At 43.8% G+C, this 18,583-nt stretch overlaps 1 protein-coding gene, 1 long non-coding RNA gene and 1 other non-coding gene across 4 annotated transcripts in view; 1 reads left to right on the top strand and 2 right to left on the bottom strand.

The window, feature by feature from the left end:
- The window catches only part of SIL1 (SIL1 nucleotide exchange factor), a 326,909-nt gene that overhangs the window by 2,782 nt on the left and 305,544 nt on the right, over positions 1–18,583 (top strand). For both annotated transcript variants that reach the window (XM_054556611.2, XM_054556609.2), the window contains exon 2: positions 5,441–5,503. The gene's annotated coding sequence lies outside the window, so the exon portion shown is untranslated. The remainder of the gene's footprint in view (positions 1–5,440; positions 5,504–18,583) is intronic.
- LOC103890725 (uncharacterized) lies at positions 6,110–16,677 on the bottom strand. The gene is made up of 4 exons (XR_008525750.2): positions 16,596–16,677; positions 14,611–14,640; positions 12,354–12,435; positions 6,110–11,712 (listed from the first exon to the last, which is right to left on the bottom strand). It is a non-coding gene; the product is annotated as an uncharacterized LOC103890725 (long non-coding RNA).
- Positions 11,781–11,981, bottom strand: LOC112133604 (small nucleolar RNA SNORA74). The gene has a single exon (XR_002915236.1). It is a non-coding gene; the product is annotated as a small nucleolar RNA SNORA74 (small nucleolar RNA).

The raw sequence follows: 18,583 nt of genomic DNA, 5'->3' as shown, positions 1-18,583 counted from the left end.
GACAAATTTACAAGTTAATGCCATAAATGAAGTAACAGGAGTTGAAAAATAAAGCCAGGTGCAGTGGTTCACACCTGTAATCCCAGCACTTTGGAAGGCTAAAGTGGGCGGATCGCTTGAGGCCAGAAAGTTCAAGACCATCATAGGCAACATGGTGAAACCATGTCTCTACAAAAAATACAAAAATTAGCTGGGCATGGTGGCATAACCACCTGTAGTCCCAGCTACTCCGGGGCAGGGGTAGACAGGGTCAGGGGTGGCTGATGTGGAAGGATAGATTGAGCCTGGGAGGGGGCAGGACCCTGTTAAAAAAAAAAAAAAAAAAAAAAAAGAGTGGCCAGGCGCGGTGGCTCATGCCTGTAATCGCAGAATTTTGGGAGGCGGATCATTTGAGGTCAGGAGTTCAAGACCAGCCTGGCCAACATGGTGAAACCCCGTCTCTACCAAAAATATAAAAAATTAGCTGGGTGTGGTGGTGCTCGCCTGTAATCCCAGCTACTTGGGAGGCTGAGGTTGCAGTGAGCCATGATCACACCACTGCACTCCAGCCTGATCAACAGAGCAAGACTCTGTCTCAAAAAAAAAAAAGAACCTTAAGTGGATGCAGTGAAAAAAGAGGCCTGAGCGCCAATCCTTGAGGAACTTTAATCAAGTATAGCAAACGAAACTTAGTGGACAGAGGTAGGGGGAGAAAAGCAAATATATGTATATGTGAGGGGAAGGCAGAGGAAGGAAAGCACAGAAATTGTGTTGCCTTGAAAACAACAACAAAAAAATACTTCAAGGACAAAGTGATCAACAGAGTCAAATGCTACCAAGAGGTCAAGATGGAGACCAATGACATCTACAAGATTTAGCAACATGGATATCAGGTAACATTGAGAGTTGCTTCCACTAAAGCGTGAAATAGACTGGAAGGGCTGAATATGCGAAGAAGGAAGACAAAAACTACTGAATGCAGAAAATTTTGGCTATGAAGAGACTAGAGGAGAGAAAGCAGGATTAAGGGTTTTTTGTTTTACTACATGAGGGACTTCAGCACAACTAACTGGCAGTAAGGATATCTTAGTGAAGGAATTGTTGGAAAGACAAGGAGATGGGATAATCCATAACAAAGGTTCCTGAAAGGATAGGGAAGAAAGATAATTTCCTTTACAGTAACAGGAGGTATGGAGCAGATAGTGCTGAAATTTCATTAGATTGGTAGAAGGAAGACATGGACATTATAGTCAGGTAACATCAATTTTCTCTGTGAGAAAATCTTCTGTTGAGAGCTGGAGCTGCAAGAAGGAAATTTACATATTTATGTATTTTTTTTATCATATTTATAAATTTAGAGACAGGGTATATATTTAGAGATGGGGTCTTGCTCTGTCACCCACGATGGAGTGCAGTAGCTTGATTGTGGCTCACTGTAGCCTCTAATTCCTGGGCTATAAGCTATCCTCCTTCCTCAGCCTCCCAAGTACTGGGACTTACAGGTGTGTGCCACCACGCCCAGGCAAGGAAAATGTTTAAATAGCCATTGTGAAAGTGGAACTGCAATCTTACATCTGTATGTTATGTTCTGTTTTTCAAAGGTTTGAGCAAAGCTTACAAAATGTGATTCATATCTTTGAGGCCAATCATTTGACAGGCTTGGAAAAGGAATTTGGTAGGATTCATCAAGGGCTGGGGCTTCCCTCATGATGTTGGCCGGGTGTGGTGGCTCACGCCTGTAATCCTAGCACTTTGGAGGCTGAGGCGGGCAAATCACAAGGTCAGGAGTTCAAGACCAACCTGGCCAACATGGTGAAACCATGTCTCTACTAAAAATACAAAAAATTAGCTGGGCGTGGCCAGGCGCAGTGGCTCATGCCTGTAATCCCAGCACTTTGGGAGGCTGAGGTGGGTGGATCACGAGGTCAGATCAAGACCATCCTTTCTGACATGGTGAAACCCCGTCTCTATTAAAAATACAAAAAAAATTAGCTGGGCGTGGTGGCAGGCACCTGTAGTCCCAGCTACTCGGGAGGTTGAGGCAGGAGAATGGCGTGAACCCAGGAGGCGGAGCTTGCAGTGAGCTAAGATTGCGCCACTGCACTCCAGCCTGGGCGACAGAGTGAGACTCCGTCTCAAAAAAAAAAAAAGATGTTTAAACCCACCATGTAGCTAGCTTTGGAAAGACAAAATTTTTTTGGAGGGAATCTTACTTTTCAGTGACTCTTGAGTCTTCCACTCAAAAGCTGATCTGCTTTCTACTCTGCAAGTCTGATTCCAACTGATCTTGTTCTCAACTCTTAGATGAAACAACAGCCTCTGGTTCTTTGGCAGACAGAAACATGACTGCCTATCAAATCTCAGTTCAGATGCACACCTACCCATGTTTGCATAAGGTTCTAATGCCATCTGGTGATCGTGCAGAGCAAGTCAAACTTTTTCAACGGAGTAATTATTTATTGAGGAACTTAGTGATGATGTGGGAGATTCAAAAGAAATATAACAGGTGCTTAGGGGCTTATCAGCAAAAAGACACAAAGGAAACAAAAGTTTGGTTTTTGTTTGTTGGTTTGTTTGTTTTTTGAGACAGGGTCTCATGTTTCCCAGGCTGGAGTGCAGTAGTGCCATCTTGGCTCACTGTAGCCTTGATTTCCTGGGCTCAAGTGTTCCTCCACCTCAGCCTCCGAGTACCTGGGACTACAGAAGCGCGCCGCCAAACCCAGCTAATTTTTTTCGGTATTTTTTGTAGAGATGGGGTTTCGTTATGTTGCCTAGGCTGGTGTCGAACTCCTGGGCTTATGTGATCCGGCTGCCTTGGCCTCCCAAAGTACTGGGATCGGAGGTGTGAGCCACCATGCCCGGCCACCAAAATTAATGCAAGATTTCATTCATCAAATGCCTATTTCATGAAGGACATTCTACAATGGTGGAAAAGACAAACTTCCAGCCCTTAGGATCTTGGTTTGATGGAGATTGACAAGGAATTTGACCTCAAAGTGGGCCTGTTTGTGAGCAGGCATGGGTAAAAAGCTGTATTCACATTTGGGTGTGGGAGTGGGTGTGCATCAGGAATGGTAAAGAATGGGGCCTTTCAAAGCAAGAATTGCTGGTGAGACTTTGAAAGGTCTAAGTGGCAAGTTTGGTACAGCTTAATGATGAAACTTTTTTTTTTGAGATGGAGTTTTGCTCTTGTTGCCCAGGCTAGTGTGCAATGGTGCGATCTTGGCTCACGGTAACCTCCGCCCACTGGGTTCAGGTGATTCTCCTGCCTCAGCTCTCTGAGTAGCTGGGATTACAGGTGTGCGCCAACATGTCCAGCTAATTTTTGTACTTTTAGTAGAGATGGGGTTTTGCCACATTGGCCAGGCTGGTCTCGAACTCCTGACCTCAGGTGATCCACCCGCCTTGGCCTCCCAAAGTGGTAGGATTACAGGCGTGAGCCTCCTCTCCCAGCCCTGTAATGAAACTTTCAATGCCGGAATAGAGTATGGATTTGAGATTATAATGAGGACCTTTTCCAATTTTGGTAGAGGAAAAAGCAAGAAAAGATTGGGGGCATGTATTTTGACACCACAAAATCCATTAAAATATATTATGTGAATATGAGGAGTCCTGTCATCAATGACATTATTTTTCTTGAAATTTCTTTTGATGAGAAAATTAAGCTTGACAAAGGTAAAAGTCCTAAAAGATGACAAAATGGAATTCACACCTTTGAGGTCAACCATTTGATATTCAGCAGCCAACTAATATTTGAGAGATTATTTGTTACTCTTGTATACTAGGCACTTGCCAGTACATAATAGTAAACAAAATAAAACAAAATAAAAGGTCTCTGCTCTCATGGAGCTCAGGAGTCTAGTAGAATAGACCACTATTTACATGCTCTACTAAGCAATTGATAACACATTTTAATTACCATTATTCCTTTTTTTTTTGAGACGGAGTCTGGCTCTCTTGCCCGGGCTGGAGTACAGTGGCATGATCTTGGCTCACTGCAACCTTAGCCTCCCAGGTTCAAGCAATTCTCCTGCCTCAGCCTCCGAAGTAACTGGGATTGCAGGCCCGTGCCACCAGCTTGGCTAATTTTTGTATTTTTAGTAAAGACGGGATTTCACCAAGTTGGCTAGGCTGGTCTCATACTCCTGACCTCAAGCGTATTTGCCCGCCTCAGCCTCCCAAAGTGCTGGGATTACAGGCGTGAGCCACTGTGCCTGGCCAATGTACCATTATTCCTATTTCACATAAGATATCAAGAAGCTTGTCCACAGAGGAGGTCTACAGAAATAAATAATAAAATTAAAAAGTCCAGGCACAGTGGCTTACACCTGTAATCATAGCACTTTGGGAGGCCGAGGTGGGAGGATTACTTGAGGGCAGTTCGAGACCAGCCTGATCAACACAGTGAGACCCCATCTCTATTTTATAACAAATAAATAGCTTTTAAAAAGAAGATTGCCTATGATCTTGCAGCTAGAGACAAATGCAGAGCCTTGAATGTTATGCTGTCTGCAGCAGAGTTGACACCTCAGAAATCTACTGGGACAGTTTTAATGCCCTGGAACCAGGTCATTTTTTAAGGCTATTTAAAAACAGAAAACTTAACCAGTAGCTGCTCTTCTAACAGTGGCAAGAGGATGGGGTCAGGTCTTACAAAGTTTTTGAAGAGGTTATACATATATGAATTTCTGTCTTTTGAGGGTTTAATTATGTGTCCTGGTCAAGACATCTTTAATATATTTGGGGTTCTTGGATCTGGATATTCATTTGTCTCTCTAGGTTGGGTAAGTTTCCTTTAAATAAACTTTCTGCCCTTTATTCTGCTCTTTCTGAAATACCCAAAGTGCGTATATGGGTTCACCTGATGGTGTCCCATAGGCTTTCTTCACTTTTTCATTTTTTTGTTCCTCTGACTAATTTCAAGTGATTTGTCTCAAGTTCATTGATTCTTTGTTGTTGAAACGTCTGTGGAATTTTCCAATTTAGTCATTGTGTTCTCTAGCTCCAGAATTTGGTTCTTTTTAATGATTTCTCTTTGTTGAATTTCATATTGTTCATGTCTTGTTTTCCTGATCTCATTTAATTCTCTTTTTTTTTGAGACGGAGTTTCGCTTTTATTGACCAGGCTGGAGTGCAATGGCGCAATCTTGGCTCATTGCAACCTCCACCTCCCAGGTTCAAGCAATTCTCCTGCCTCAGCCTCCCGAGTAACTGGGATTACAGGCCTGTGCCACCAGCAGAGCAAGATTCTGTCTCAAATAAAAATTTAAAAAATGTCTTGAAATTCTTATTCTGGCTCATAGTTTCTTCAAGACACAACAGGGCAAGCATTGAGGAATTTTAATAAAAAGTGATAAATCATATCATGGGGCAAGACTAGGGATTAGAATGTGGCATTCATTAAGGCTTTCCCAGAGGAATATTTTTAAAAAATCTAAAAGACTATGTTTTGTTCTGTTAGGACAAACAGAACCCACTGCACACTACAGCAAGAGTAGCCAAGATGTTGACCGTCTGAAACAAGGTATTTGGCATTTGAAATAGTTGTAAGAATCTGTAAGTAGGGCATTTGAGTAGTTCCTTCAAGATGTTAGATTGAACGAGGTTGATGATTGAAGCAGAAATTTACAAGACTTGAGAGCACTATACATGAAAGCTCCTAAACCAAACACTACTTTTGGAGCCAGATTCATTCAACACCACACAAGTTCTTGTGTGACTGTGACTTTGGGCAAGTAACAGGTACCTTGTAGGGCTGTTGAAGAAAGAGATGTGTTAAATGTATTTAACATGGTCAACATGTAGTAAATAGTGTTGATATTCTATGGCGCCATATGTCCCAAAGTATATCCTAATGACAAAAATCATAGATTCAAAGATTTTATTTTTTATAGAACCCCAGAATAATAACATATAATTATACACTTCAATCTGGTTATAAGTTATATCCTGGCAGCTACTTACCAATATGCCTGCTTGTAAGAGAGGTTCCGCAAGTTATAATTTACACACAAAGATGTCTCACAACTTTTCTCAAATATAAAGATATTTACAGATCACTGAAATAAGTAACAAAAGCCTACACATGTGTTTTAGTTAACAGATGTCTGAAATCTAAATAGCAAGTCTCTGCAAATCCATTATTTTCTTTTTTTTTTTTTTGAGACAGTCTCGGTCTGTCACCCAGGCTGTAATGTAGTGGCACGATCTCAGCTCACTGCAACCTCTGCCTGCCAAGTTCAAGTGATTCTCGTGCCTCAGCCACCCAAATAGTTGGGATTACAGGCATGCACCACCACACCCAGCTAATTTTTGTATTTTTTTCTTTTGTAGAGATGGGGTTTCACCATGTTGGCCATGCTGGTCTTGTCCTGGCCTCAAGTGATGCACCCACCTCAGCCTCTCAGTGCTGGATTTTTTTTATAGGCAACCGCGCCCGGCCAAATCCATTATCATCACTTAATGTTTAAAGGCTACATTTAGTTTCCTATAGGTGATATTGTTAGGGTCTACTAGCAAATGATTTGGTAACCTGACACCTTTGTATTCATGTCCAAAAAAATTCTTTTACAAGAACAAAAATGGTACTCTTAGCCTCACTCACTGGAGTATTACTGAAAAGCATGATATTCTTACTGCATTTTGGGTACATTATGACAGAGAGGTTATTATTACCAACTGTCAGTAGAACTGAGGCTTCTTGAGTAAAGGGGATTGAGGTAAACCTTTGGACGCTGGTGAATACATTTCAAGACACAACATGGCACCTGTGTCTAGCTCTATGGTACAACATGGTACTATGACACATATAATGGGTTGCCAGACGGGGAAGGCAGCTTCTCTGCAACTGAGCTGAGATCTCAAAATAGACAATGTCAAGATGGAATGAGAAGGGAAAAACAGCATGTGTAGACAGGTAGTGACAAAAGGCTAATTAAGGACTGAAAGAAACCAGCGTGGCCAGCAAGGGAATCTACGGGTGATAAAGAGAAGAGGGTGAGAGAGATAAGGCTAGATTGTATAAGGCTTGACAGACCATAGCAAGATAAGCAAGAACTGTGTCCTGTTAACCATTTATCCCTAACATCTAGCATAGAGTTCAGTTAATAAAAGCCATAAACCCTTTGAGTCTTCTGGCAAGATAAGTAATTAGCACAGATTATTGTCACTCACTGCAACTCAGCCTTGGAGGGAGTACACAAATCAGAAGGAGGTCAAGTGTCTGGGAAATTAAATGATAGCACCTGGAAGAACAGATCATGGTTGGGGTAAGAAATGGAAGCCCAGTGTAGAAAAAGGATAGAATGTCTGTTCTGCCCCCTTTCACCCCTCCTGTTCGTTGCCTTATGTCCAACCCATGACTTGCTGGGGTAGTCAGCCTATTTGAACAGGTTTAGACAACCCTAGAGTTCTCTCCAGGAGAATTAATACTGAGAAGGAGAAGTTCTACCATTGTCACTCTGGTGAAGCACAGATTCTAACTCAGAGGCTCTTTGCCTTGAGGGGCATCTTCCCTCTCCTTCAACTCATCAGAACCCTTAGTTCTGGGCTTGGCTTCTCCCTTTTAGCAGCTGATAACAAAATCCCCATCCTCTACTATAAGCTTACGGGGTGAAAATCAGCCATGTAAGGACTACAGCATCCACTCTCAAAAGACAACAGGCTCAACCACTATTCTCTACATGACAGAATAAACTAAGACCACAGAATAAAAATGGAATGTTTTAAGAATTTAGGAGGCGGCTGGGCGCGGTGGCTCGTGACTGTAATCCCAGCTACTGGGGAGGCTGAGGCAGGAGAATCATTTGAACCCGGGAGGCAGAGGTTGCAGTGAGCTGAGATTGAGCCATTACATTGCACTCCAGCCTGGATGACAGAGATTCCATCTCAAATAAAAACAAACAAACAAAAAAACAAAACTGTCAAGGTCATTAAAAACAAGTCTAAGAAGCTGTCATGGCCAACAGGAGCCTAAGTGTAATGTGGTATCTTCAACGGGATCCTGGAACAGACAAAAGACATTACATTAAAAACTAATGAAATCTGAACAAAGTATGGACTTTAGTTAATACTAATGTATCAATATTAGCCCATTTAATTGTGACAACCATAATATACCAATGTAAGGTGTTATTAGGGGAAACGGGGTATGGTATATATGGGAACTCTTTGTACCATCTCCCCAACTTTTCTATAAATCTAAAAGTATTGTAAAATAAAATAAATTTTAAAGTCCTTTTTACTGTACTTTCCCAATTAGTATATCACCCTTAAGAAGCAGCATAGAACATTCTTACACCCTAAAGGGCCTTTACTGGAGGGCAAGGAAGGCCAAACAAGTAACAGGGACTCCTCTGAACAAGCCTTAGGCTACTAAACTGACAAATTTATGACTCATCAAGTTGGCTCATTACAAGTGTTCCTAAATAGCATTAAGGAGAAAGATGTTGCTAAGCAGAGATTTTAAGTTATTACAGTTAATTTGTTAATTCAGTGAAATTGTTTTTCAAGAGTGTATTGACAGGTCCATTAACTGGAGCTGTGTTCATAAAGCCCTAATTAAGCAACAACATTCACAGGCGTCATTGTCACTCTTTTTAAGTTCTTAATTAGTTGCTCTTAACATGGTGTTTTCCTTTGTGTGAATTCCTAGGCACTTAGCCACCTCTTTGTATCCCTTTGGGACTTGCAGAATTTATCCCTCTGGGTTTTGCTTTTCTGGTTGAAATTTGAGTGAGACATGATCCAAAATTTCAACATAAAATCCCACTGACACTAGTTTGTTTCAACCCAGCAAGTGAAATCATGGACAGGTGCCAGGAATAGTGTTTATTAATTGTGGTACCCTCATTTTTTAAAAAATTCAAGGTTGGTGGTGAGGGTGTTTGGAAACCCTCCTTATTTTTAGTTTTTCCTCTTAATATGGTACAGGCCTAAGACCTGAAACTTGGCCTAAGCAATGAAAAGAGGCACTTGTGTTTACTGCTACCTATGGCAGCTGGCAGCCTGGGTATTTACAGACCAGTAACCCTGCCAGTCTCATTCAAGTTTCCATTGCAGCATGGGAAAAGATTAACAGAAAAAAACTACTTCAGCTGGGTGTGGTAGCTCACACCTGTAATCCCAGCACTTTGGGAGGCTGAGGCGGGTGGATCACCTGAGGTAAGGAGTTTGAGACCAGCCTGGCCGAAATGGCATGGCAAAACCCCATCTCTACTAAAAATACAAAAAAAATTTAGCCAGGTATGGTGGCGTGTGACTATAGTCCCAGCTACTTGGGTGGCTGAGGCAGGAGAATTGCTTGAACCCAGGAGGCGGAGGTTGCAGTGAGCTGAGATCGTGCCACTGCACTCCAGCCTGGGCAACAGAGCAAGACATCATCTCAAAACAACAACAACAACAACAACAAAAAACAAACTACTTCGAGGCCAGGCACAGTGACACCTGTAATCCTAGCTACTCAGGAGGCTGAGTCAGGAGGACCACGTGAGCCCAGAAAGTTGAGACTGCAGTGAGCTGTGACCACACCACTGCACACCAGCCTGAGTGAGACCCTGTCTCTAAAAAAAACAACTACTTTGAAGCCAGGCATGGTAGCACATGCCTATAGTCCCAGCTACTTGGGAGGCTGAGGCAGGAGGTTTGCTTGGCCCAGGAGGTCAAGGGTGCAGTGAGCTGTGATTGTGCCACTGCACCCCAGGCTGGGTGACACAGTTGAGACCCTGTATCAAAAGAGATTTTAAAAACTAATCTTCTTAGACTCACCAGGAAATAATTTCTTTGCTTAAAAAAAAAAAAAAAAAAAAAAAAAAATTGACAGGGATAAGTAGGTGAGTAATTAACTTTATTTATCAAGTAGGAAATCCCATCAAATTATTTAAATGCACATGATTACACCATTGATGCCTTTTGGGATATTGAACACAGGAACAGAAATACCAATGAATTATCTCTTTTCAAGCAGCAACATAGGAACATCTCTGCACATGGATAGCACTACTGTAGTCAGGAAGACAACCGGTATGCTTAGAACTTGAGGCCTCAGATTTAAAATACTGTGACTATTCATGACACAAAATTTTCCTCTTAGGAGCCATTTCGGTTTTACCAACTCAGACTGAGATTGTGGCTGAGTTTGATAAGTGCAGACTGCTATTCTTTCTTAAGACCTCTCCCTTTGGGGCACATTAAAAGTGGAGAGAACTGCTATGAGTAACCCATGCAAAAAAACACATAAACAAATCCCAAACACACAAAAAACAGACTATTTTTACTACTGGTTAATTTCTTGCAGTCACCTTAGTGCCCTAAAAGATGAAGAGTATGATGCTCTAAGGCAAAGCTATTGATAACATTAAACTTTTCAGAAAGACACGTTGCTATTGGCTCTGAACCTGTCACTAATGAGCTGTTCAACTTTCAAGGCCTGAATTTCATTCTCCAGGACACAGGTTGGCAAACCATAGCCTACGGGCCAATTCCAGCCTGCTGTTTTTGTATGGCTCTCAAAATAAGAATGGTCTTTAAATTTGTAAATCATTGAAAACAATTTTGACACTGAAAATTTTATGAAATTCTAATTCAATGTCCATAAATAATGTTCTATTAGAACTATAGACTTGCTCATGTGTTGATATTGTCTAAGCCTGTGTTTGTACTAGAGCTGCAAAAATAGTTGCAAAAACCACATGGCTGAACAAGCATAATATTACCTGGCTCTTTACAGCAAGTTTGCTGATCCCTGCTCTAGAACAGCAGTGCATAATAAACTTTCTGAATTGGTGGAAATGTTCTCTAATATTGGAGTTGTCCAATAGGGTAGTCAGCAGCCAAACAGATTCTGAGATTAAGAAATTGATTAATTTTTATCAACTTACACAGCCACATGTAGCATATAGCTACTGCACAGCAGAGCTCTAGAAAAGTGAGGGATGGACTTTAGATTCTAAGAATTCTCTAAAATTCTGATACTTGGCTGGGCGCGGTGGCTCATGCCTGTACTCCCAGCACTTTAGGAGGCCAAGGCAGGTAGATCACGAGGTCAGGAGTTCGAGACCAGCCTGACCAACATGGTGAAACCCCATCTCTACTAAAAATACAAAAATTAGCTGGGTGTGGTGGTGCGAGCCTATAATCCCATCTACTCAGGAGGCCGAGGCAGGAGAATCGCTTGAACCCAGGAGGTAGAGGTTGTAGTGAGCCGAGATAGCGCCATTGCACTCTAGCCTGGGCGACAGTGAGACTCCGTCTCAAAAAACAAACAAAAAAACCTGTAATCCCAGCATTTTGGGAGGCCGAGGCAGGCAAATCACAAGGTCAGGAGTTTCACACCAGCCTGGCAAATATGGTGAAACCTCGTCTCTACTTAAAATAAAAAAATTAGCCTGGCATAGTGGCAGGTGCCTGTAGTCCCAGCTACTCGGGAGGCTGAGGCAGGAGAATCGGTTGAACCCAGGAGGCAGAGGTTGCAGTGAGCAGAGATCGAGCCACTGCACTCCAGCCCGGGCAACTGAGCAAGACTCCGTCCAAAAAAAAAAAAAAAAAAAAAAAGTCTGATACTCTACATAATTTTTCAAATCATAATTTTAAGTCCCCTACCCCCATGTGAGCTATAGTAGTTTAATTGGGACCTACATGACAAGAAGACTACACACATTACTTATCTTGGTGTCACACAGGGCTATCAGACATCTGGGGTCCTGATGGAGGTAGATGTCATTCAGGTGAAGGCATCTAGGATTCAAAGAGGTAAAGAATGACAGGCTGTCCCTAAGACAGGGTCCTTTTTCTAACAGAAAAAAATTGTTTGCACCCAGACTAGGATCAACTCCACAGGAGGAGTCATTCCACTCTCAGAGGTGCAAAACACTGCCCAAAGGTACTCAGCTACAACACCAAAACAGTGCTTGGGGCCAAACCTCAATAAAGACAGTGTTTGCTCTTCCAACAGTGTAACACCATCACAGGCACCACATGAGCCTGGATAGCTGACAACCGCTGGATGATTCCTGAAACAGCTTTCTCATTATTTGTTTCAGATACCTAGGCACTCCAGGTAGAAGACGTATCAGTTGAATGTTGGCTGCAAAACAGGCATGGAAGCACTGATTGCAGACCCTGTTGTCAAACCCTTTAACAGGAACCCCCTTCCGTGTTTTCAGTTGTTTTATCCAACATTCAGGGAGATCCTGCCATGTGCCAAGCACTGTGATTGGGATCTAGTAGTGAATAAAACAAGATATATTGTCCTTTCCTTCATGGATCTTACAAATACAGGTTAATTTACCTTCCAATTGTTTCCTGATGGATACCAACTAGCCCACAGGCCTGGCACAGAGAAGGTAGTCAATGTTGGAATGAATAGGGATATTTACCTGAAAACTGCACATGCAGACTGTCACCTGCCACTATTTCCTCCCTTCAGATGGGTGAAGGATGCCCTACTTTCAAGTCATCCTAAAACGGAAGACAAGCAAACTTAGTGATCTAGTACACAGAATATAATAAATAGCAATGCATTGTGTGTGTGTGTGTGTATATATATATTTTTTGAGATAGGGTCTCACTCTGTCTAGACTGAGTGCAGTGGCATGACCATGGTTCACTGTAGTCTCAATCTCCTGGGTCAAGTGATCCTCCCAGCTTAGCCTCCCAAGCAGCTGGGACTACAGGTGCATGCCAACACACCCACCTAATTTCTTTTTTGTTTTTCATAGAGATGAGATCTCTTTCTGTTGCCCAGGCTTGTCTCAAACTCCTGGGTTCAAATGATCCTCCCACCTCAGCCTTCCAAAGTGCTGGGAATACAGGTGTGAGCCACCGTGCCTGGCTCACAATTTTAGCAATTTCAAAATTGCTAAAAGATACTAAATGTTTTCACCACAACAAAATATAAGTATGTGAGGTGCTAGATGTGTTAACTAGCATGATTTACTCATTCCACAATGTAAACATGTATGAAAACCTCACATTGTACCCCATATAACATATACAATTACTGTCAATTAAAAAAAAAAAAGACGAGCAGACATGGTATATTTCCCATGAATTTGAATGTTTGGCACCCCGGTCTAAAATAGCAGCTCCTAAGGACCCTTATCTGGAGAGATGGAAATAGAATGCTGCTTGCCATTTACCCCCATTTCTATAGCCTCAGGAATTATTTTATTTACCATTATTTGCCTTTTCCCTGCCTATAGTACTATAAAGCTAACCATCCCCCAAGCCATACAGATATCACTAGCCTCAAGACCCCATATGTAAAAGGCTATTCACAGTTGAGGCATTCACACAAAGCACTCACATTTAGTTGAGAGAATCCTATTAAGGGAATGCCAACTGATCTAACAAAACAAGCTTTGATAAACAACTCCCCTGCCCCCTAACATCCTCCCCATTTCCTCCTGTGGAAACTAGCATGTCACTTTTCACAGCAACCGAGGGTCATCTCTTCTCAAAAGATTAGCATTCCAGGCCAGGAACGGTGCAGTGGCTCATGCCTGTAACCCCAGCACTTTGAGAGGCAGGAGGATCACTTGAGCCCAGGAGTTCGAGACCAGCCTGGACAACATGGTGAAACCTCGTCTCTACTAAAGCCTGGGCAACATAATGAGACTTTGTCTCTACAAACTAAAAAAAAAAAAAAATTAGCTGGTTGTGGTGGCACACACCTATCATCCCAACTACTTGGGAAAAAGCATTCCAAAACAAAATTACTACAAAAGGAACTCAATATCTACCACTTTAATGGGGCAACAACTGTTCATTTCCGAAAATCAGTAAACAACTAAAGCAAATATACTGTCAGCCCAAAGGAGAAAGTAGTGTGGTTGTAGTTGTTCAGTTCCCAGAGCTCCCTCAATCAATATTTTAACATTTTATTCAACAGCTAGAGAATGCCCATAATGTTAAAGTGCATTACCATCAATGTTTCCCAAATAGGGAATCCATCCCTCTACAAAGGGTGTCATGACTAGCTTTTATGGTGGGTAGTAGGAGCCATGGACTTTAATTTCAGTGAAATTAGCAAAAATCTCGTTGTATCTGGCCCCCTTTGAGCACTTGGTAGCCACTAAAAATGAAGGTGTGACTTTTCCGTCTATTTTTACCAACCCCCTCTTCCCATTAGCTTTGTTCTGTTTCCAAGGTATGATTCAAGTAACTTCATGCTACCCAAACCTGTTGGACCAGAATTATTCCGGAAGGTCTGGACTTATTCTCTGCAAAAAGTCATGCTGTCACAGATTAAACCTTAATGCAAGCTTTTCCAACCCGCAGCCCAACACAAATTGGTAAACTTTCTTAACACATTATGAGGAGTTTTTTTTGGCAATTTTTTTTTAATTTAGCTATCAGTTATCGTTAGTGTTACTATATTTTATGTGTGGCCCAAGACAATTCTTATCCTTCCAATGTGGCCCAGGGAAGCCAAAAAACACCCCTGCCTTAATGGATAAGCAACTATGCTGGCATCCTGGGGTAGTCAACACAAGAGTTGGCATGAACCAGGGCCAGAATGCCAACCAGCTATTGGCTGCTGTTCTCCCAGCAGTGTAACACTTGCCTAGGTACAAGACAACCTAGGCAGCTGCCTACAGCTGGAGCCAAGAGAGCTGAAGGGGTTGCACTCACCTGCAGTTGCATCTGCCACAGCCGGCCTCTCTGCAATGAAACAACTCCAGGTTAGTCAGCCAACAGTGAACACGTGTGCAGCTCAGAGTCCCTGCCCTCAAAACACGGTAACTTAGGCCTGAGCCACAGAAACAGCAGACAATAAAACCAATAGCTTATCCTCGTTTAGCTTTGTTTTCACCTCTTGTTACTTATACACCACAGCAGTTCAACAGTAGCAAAACAGTCGATTAAACAAACATCAGGGAGCCTGGCTCTATCCCCTAACCAGTGTCTAGCCAAATGACACTGGGCGAGAAACCTCTCTATACCTCAGTCTCCTCATTTGTAGAATGGAGATATTATATTACAGGGTCTTTCTCTGCTGCCCAGGCTGGAGTGCAGTGGCACAATCATGGCTCACTGCAGCCTCCACTTCCTGGGCTCAAGTGATTCTCCCACCTCAGCCTCCTGAGTAGCTGGGACTACAGGCGCAAGCGAGTACACCAAGCTGAATGGGGATATTACTAATAGTACTCTGTAAATAGGGTGGTTGGGAGTCTTAAGTGAAATATAAGCTAACCCTCAGGATAATGTCTGGTATAGTGTGGGCACTCAGTAAACACCTGAGGAGCTACATTCCAAAAAAGGCTTAGATGGTGAATATGAGTGAGTAAAAAGGGAAAAGTTATCCAGTGAGAGAAACGGGCAGTGAACAGTGGGAAAACTAGATAGAGGAGGGCCTCCAATACTTCCTGAAGGACAATAAAAACAGCACTTGGAAAAATAACTGCAGTATTGGATGTGAGGAGAATTGGAGGCAGTAGTCATGCCAAGACCTCAACTACTGATTAAAAGCAATAACGAAAATGTTAGGCCGGGCGCGGTGGCTCACGCCTGTAATCCCAGCACTTTGGGAGGCTGAGGCTGGCGGATCACGAGTTCCGGAGATCGAGACCATACTGGCTAACACGGTGAAATCCCGTCTCTACTAAAAATACAAAAAAAAAAAAAAAAAAAAAAGAAAAATTAGTCGGGCGTGGTGGCGGGCGCCTGTAGTCCCAGTTACTCGGGAGGCTGAGGCAGGAGAATGGCGTGAACCCAGGAGGCGGAGGTTGCAGTGAGCCGAGATCGCGCCACTGCACTCCAGCCTGGGCAACAGAGCCAGACTCCGTTAAAAAAATAAAAATAACCAAAATGCACAAATGATAATAAATATTCCTACACAGTCACCATTTTTTTTTTAGACGTAGTCTTACTCTGTTACCAGGCTAGAATGCAGTGGTGCTATCTCGGCTCACTGCAACCTCTGCCTCCCGGGTTCAAGCGATTCTCCTGCCTCAGCCTCCCGACTTCAGGCGTGCGACACCACGCCCAGCTAAGTTTTGTATTTTTAGTAGAGACGGGGTTTCACCATGTTGGCCAGGATGGTCTTCTTCTCTTGACCTCGTGATCCGCCAGCCTCGGCCTCCCAAAGTGCTGAGATTACAGGCGTGAGCCACGCGCCCGGCCTCACAGTCACCATTATAATTTATGTAAGGCTAAGATCATACGTTTTTCCAGCCATCCCCAAATTTCACTCCTAACTTCCTCCAAATAATTTAGAGGAACAGGAAAATGAGTAGAGAGGGTTCATTTTTCGCTGGGTCTAAAAACAGATCTAAAAATAGCCTGCCCCTTTCAAGGCTCGGGTTAAAGGGGCTGACTCAGTTCCACCGGACATTTGTTCCTCACAAACCTTCCAAAGTCCCTGCCCCTGGCCCTGGAAGATCGAGGCTCTCGGAGTCAGGCTCTAGGGGACTCCCTAGGGAGAAGAGGGAAGAGGGATGGTAGAAAAACAGGGGACGACTCCGGGGCCCAGGTCTCTTTCAGATGCCCTCCAAGCTCGGGGTCACGAGGAGACGAACCCCAATTTCGTCCCGTGCCCCGGCAGAAACCACCCTGCACTGCTTCTTTCCCCAGGCTGGGAAACCTCCAAGGACTCTCCCCTCTGGGTCCTTACTCACGCGCACGTGTTCGGAGCTCCGCGGGGCGCAGCAGCACCGGCAGAGGCCGGAGGGGAAAGGGCAGCCGGGAGCCGAGGGGAGCCCCGCCCCGGGGCGGCTACTGGGCGTGGCTTCGGTGGGCGGGGCCCTTGACCCCGCCTAGGAAAGGCCGGGCTTTAAAAAAAAAATGCGAGTGCGGTGGCAGAGGTGAACCTGCTTCTTAGAGGAGAGAAGGGCTGGGGTCTGAGTAATGGCTGCGTTTGTTGGACTCCCATCCCATCTCTTAAGGGTAGAAGGGGCGCATAGTTCGCAGCTGCTCAGGAGAGAATTTGTGTGTCCTAGTGGAGCCAGGCTTCCTGCCTGCCCACACTGAGCGCCCCCGGAACGCTGGTTCCCCTCACGAGCGTGGCGCCTTTCCGTTGCTGCAGGCCCAGCCCACGCTTTTGCGCTTCCCACGCATATCCTTTTTCTGGCTTTCTGCGGCAGCGCTGTCATTCGGCTAATGGATCGCCCACCCACGCAGGTCACCTTGGTCCACGGTCTTCGGGATCTTTCCAGGAGGTTTTCGAAGAGATTAAGCCAGTCACTCCTACTGCTTACCTTTGCAGGACCGACATCCCTAGTGCCCTGCAGTGGGATTCTTCGCCGAGCTGCAGTAACTGAAGAACACTGGCTTTCTCTGCTAGACTTGCCCTGCACCATGGCACAGTCAGGCAGAGTCCTTGGTCAGGACAGACTGCCTGCAAGGCTACCAGGATTTCTTTGGAACACTAAAACTTCCCTCTCCCAGTGGCTAGAGTCCATATGATTCTGCTGGGGTCCACAGTGGAAGGCCTACAAGCAGTAATTCCTAACTCCATTCTCTAATTCCCCCAAATTCCTTTCCGACACCCGCCCCCCAACAACAACGACCAATCCTGTAAGTTTTGCTGATCTCTTGCACCTGGCACCATTGCCAGGTGAACCCCTGGGAAACAAGCCACTGCCCTTGGCATCTGCCAACATGTTTCATTGTCTATTTCCTCAGCTCTTTCATAATGAAAAAGGTATGCTTCTTGTGCACCCCAACTCTTGCAGACCTCTCCTAAGAAAGCCCAGAGCCCCAGTTTGATTCCAGCAAGAGACCCTAGGCTGTAGGGCCAAAGAGCCACTGGAGGGCAAGTGGCAAGCTCAAATCCTCCCCAGTTTTGATGGAGTTGGACATAGGCTCTGGTTGGGAAAAAGCTTACATAAATACAGTAATTTAAAAAGTCACATGATCAGTGCTGGGCTGGTAGGCAGGAGCTCTGCTTTGCAGTTAAATAGGAATGTGGCTGAAGACTGCTGCCATAATCAATGCCTACATCCGGCTGTCACAGCGTGTTCATAAAGGAAGGTAATGAGAGCTATAAAACCAGGCAGATTGGGTGGGTAATTGTCCTACCGAGCTCTGCTAAAGGAGAAATTGCATTGGCATCTCATATATTTCGCTTTCTTTCCTTCCAAACACACAAAGTGGAGAGGGCAGAGCTACCCTGAAGATTCATGAAAAGGAAAGATAGGGTGTGTGTGTGTGTGTGTGTGTGTGTGTGTATGTGCATGTGTGCTTTCAGAGAACAGACAAGAAGTAACTGAGGACAGGGAGCTATGCAGACCTTTGGGGAGAGAGGGACCAATAACCTGGTGATGACTGGATTCAGATTAGTCCAGGTAGAAGGCAGGATTTGTGTGGAAGGCCAGCCATTATAAATAAGGCTGTGAGGTGAGCCATATTTTCATGTCCTGTTGAACAAGTGGTCAACTTTTTGGGCTATAGGTCTTTCAATGACCTTTGGAGAAAAACCTAGATGATGATTTCTTTTGTTTCCAACTTAAAAATCCTTCATAGTCAACCTTTTTGACTTCCATCCTTTTAAATTCTGAATTAATTTTGATGGGTTCATTTATGTTTTCTTTTACCTGTAATATCAACTATTTTTCTGCTTTTTTGTTTCTTCTTGCAAAGACAAAATTGAGAATAATAACAAAAA

The sequence above is a fragment of the Pongo abelii genome, chromosome 4 (assembly GCF_028885655.2).
Source record: "Pongo abelii isolate AG06213 chromosome 4, NHGRI_mPonAbe1-v2.0_pri, whole genome shotgun sequence".
Lineage (NCBI taxonomy): Eukaryota > Metazoa > Chordata > Mammalia > Primates > Hominidae > Pongo > Pongo abelii.
Note: the sequence above shows the minus strand (reverse complement) of the source record. Positions and strands in the feature narration are given on the sequence as shown.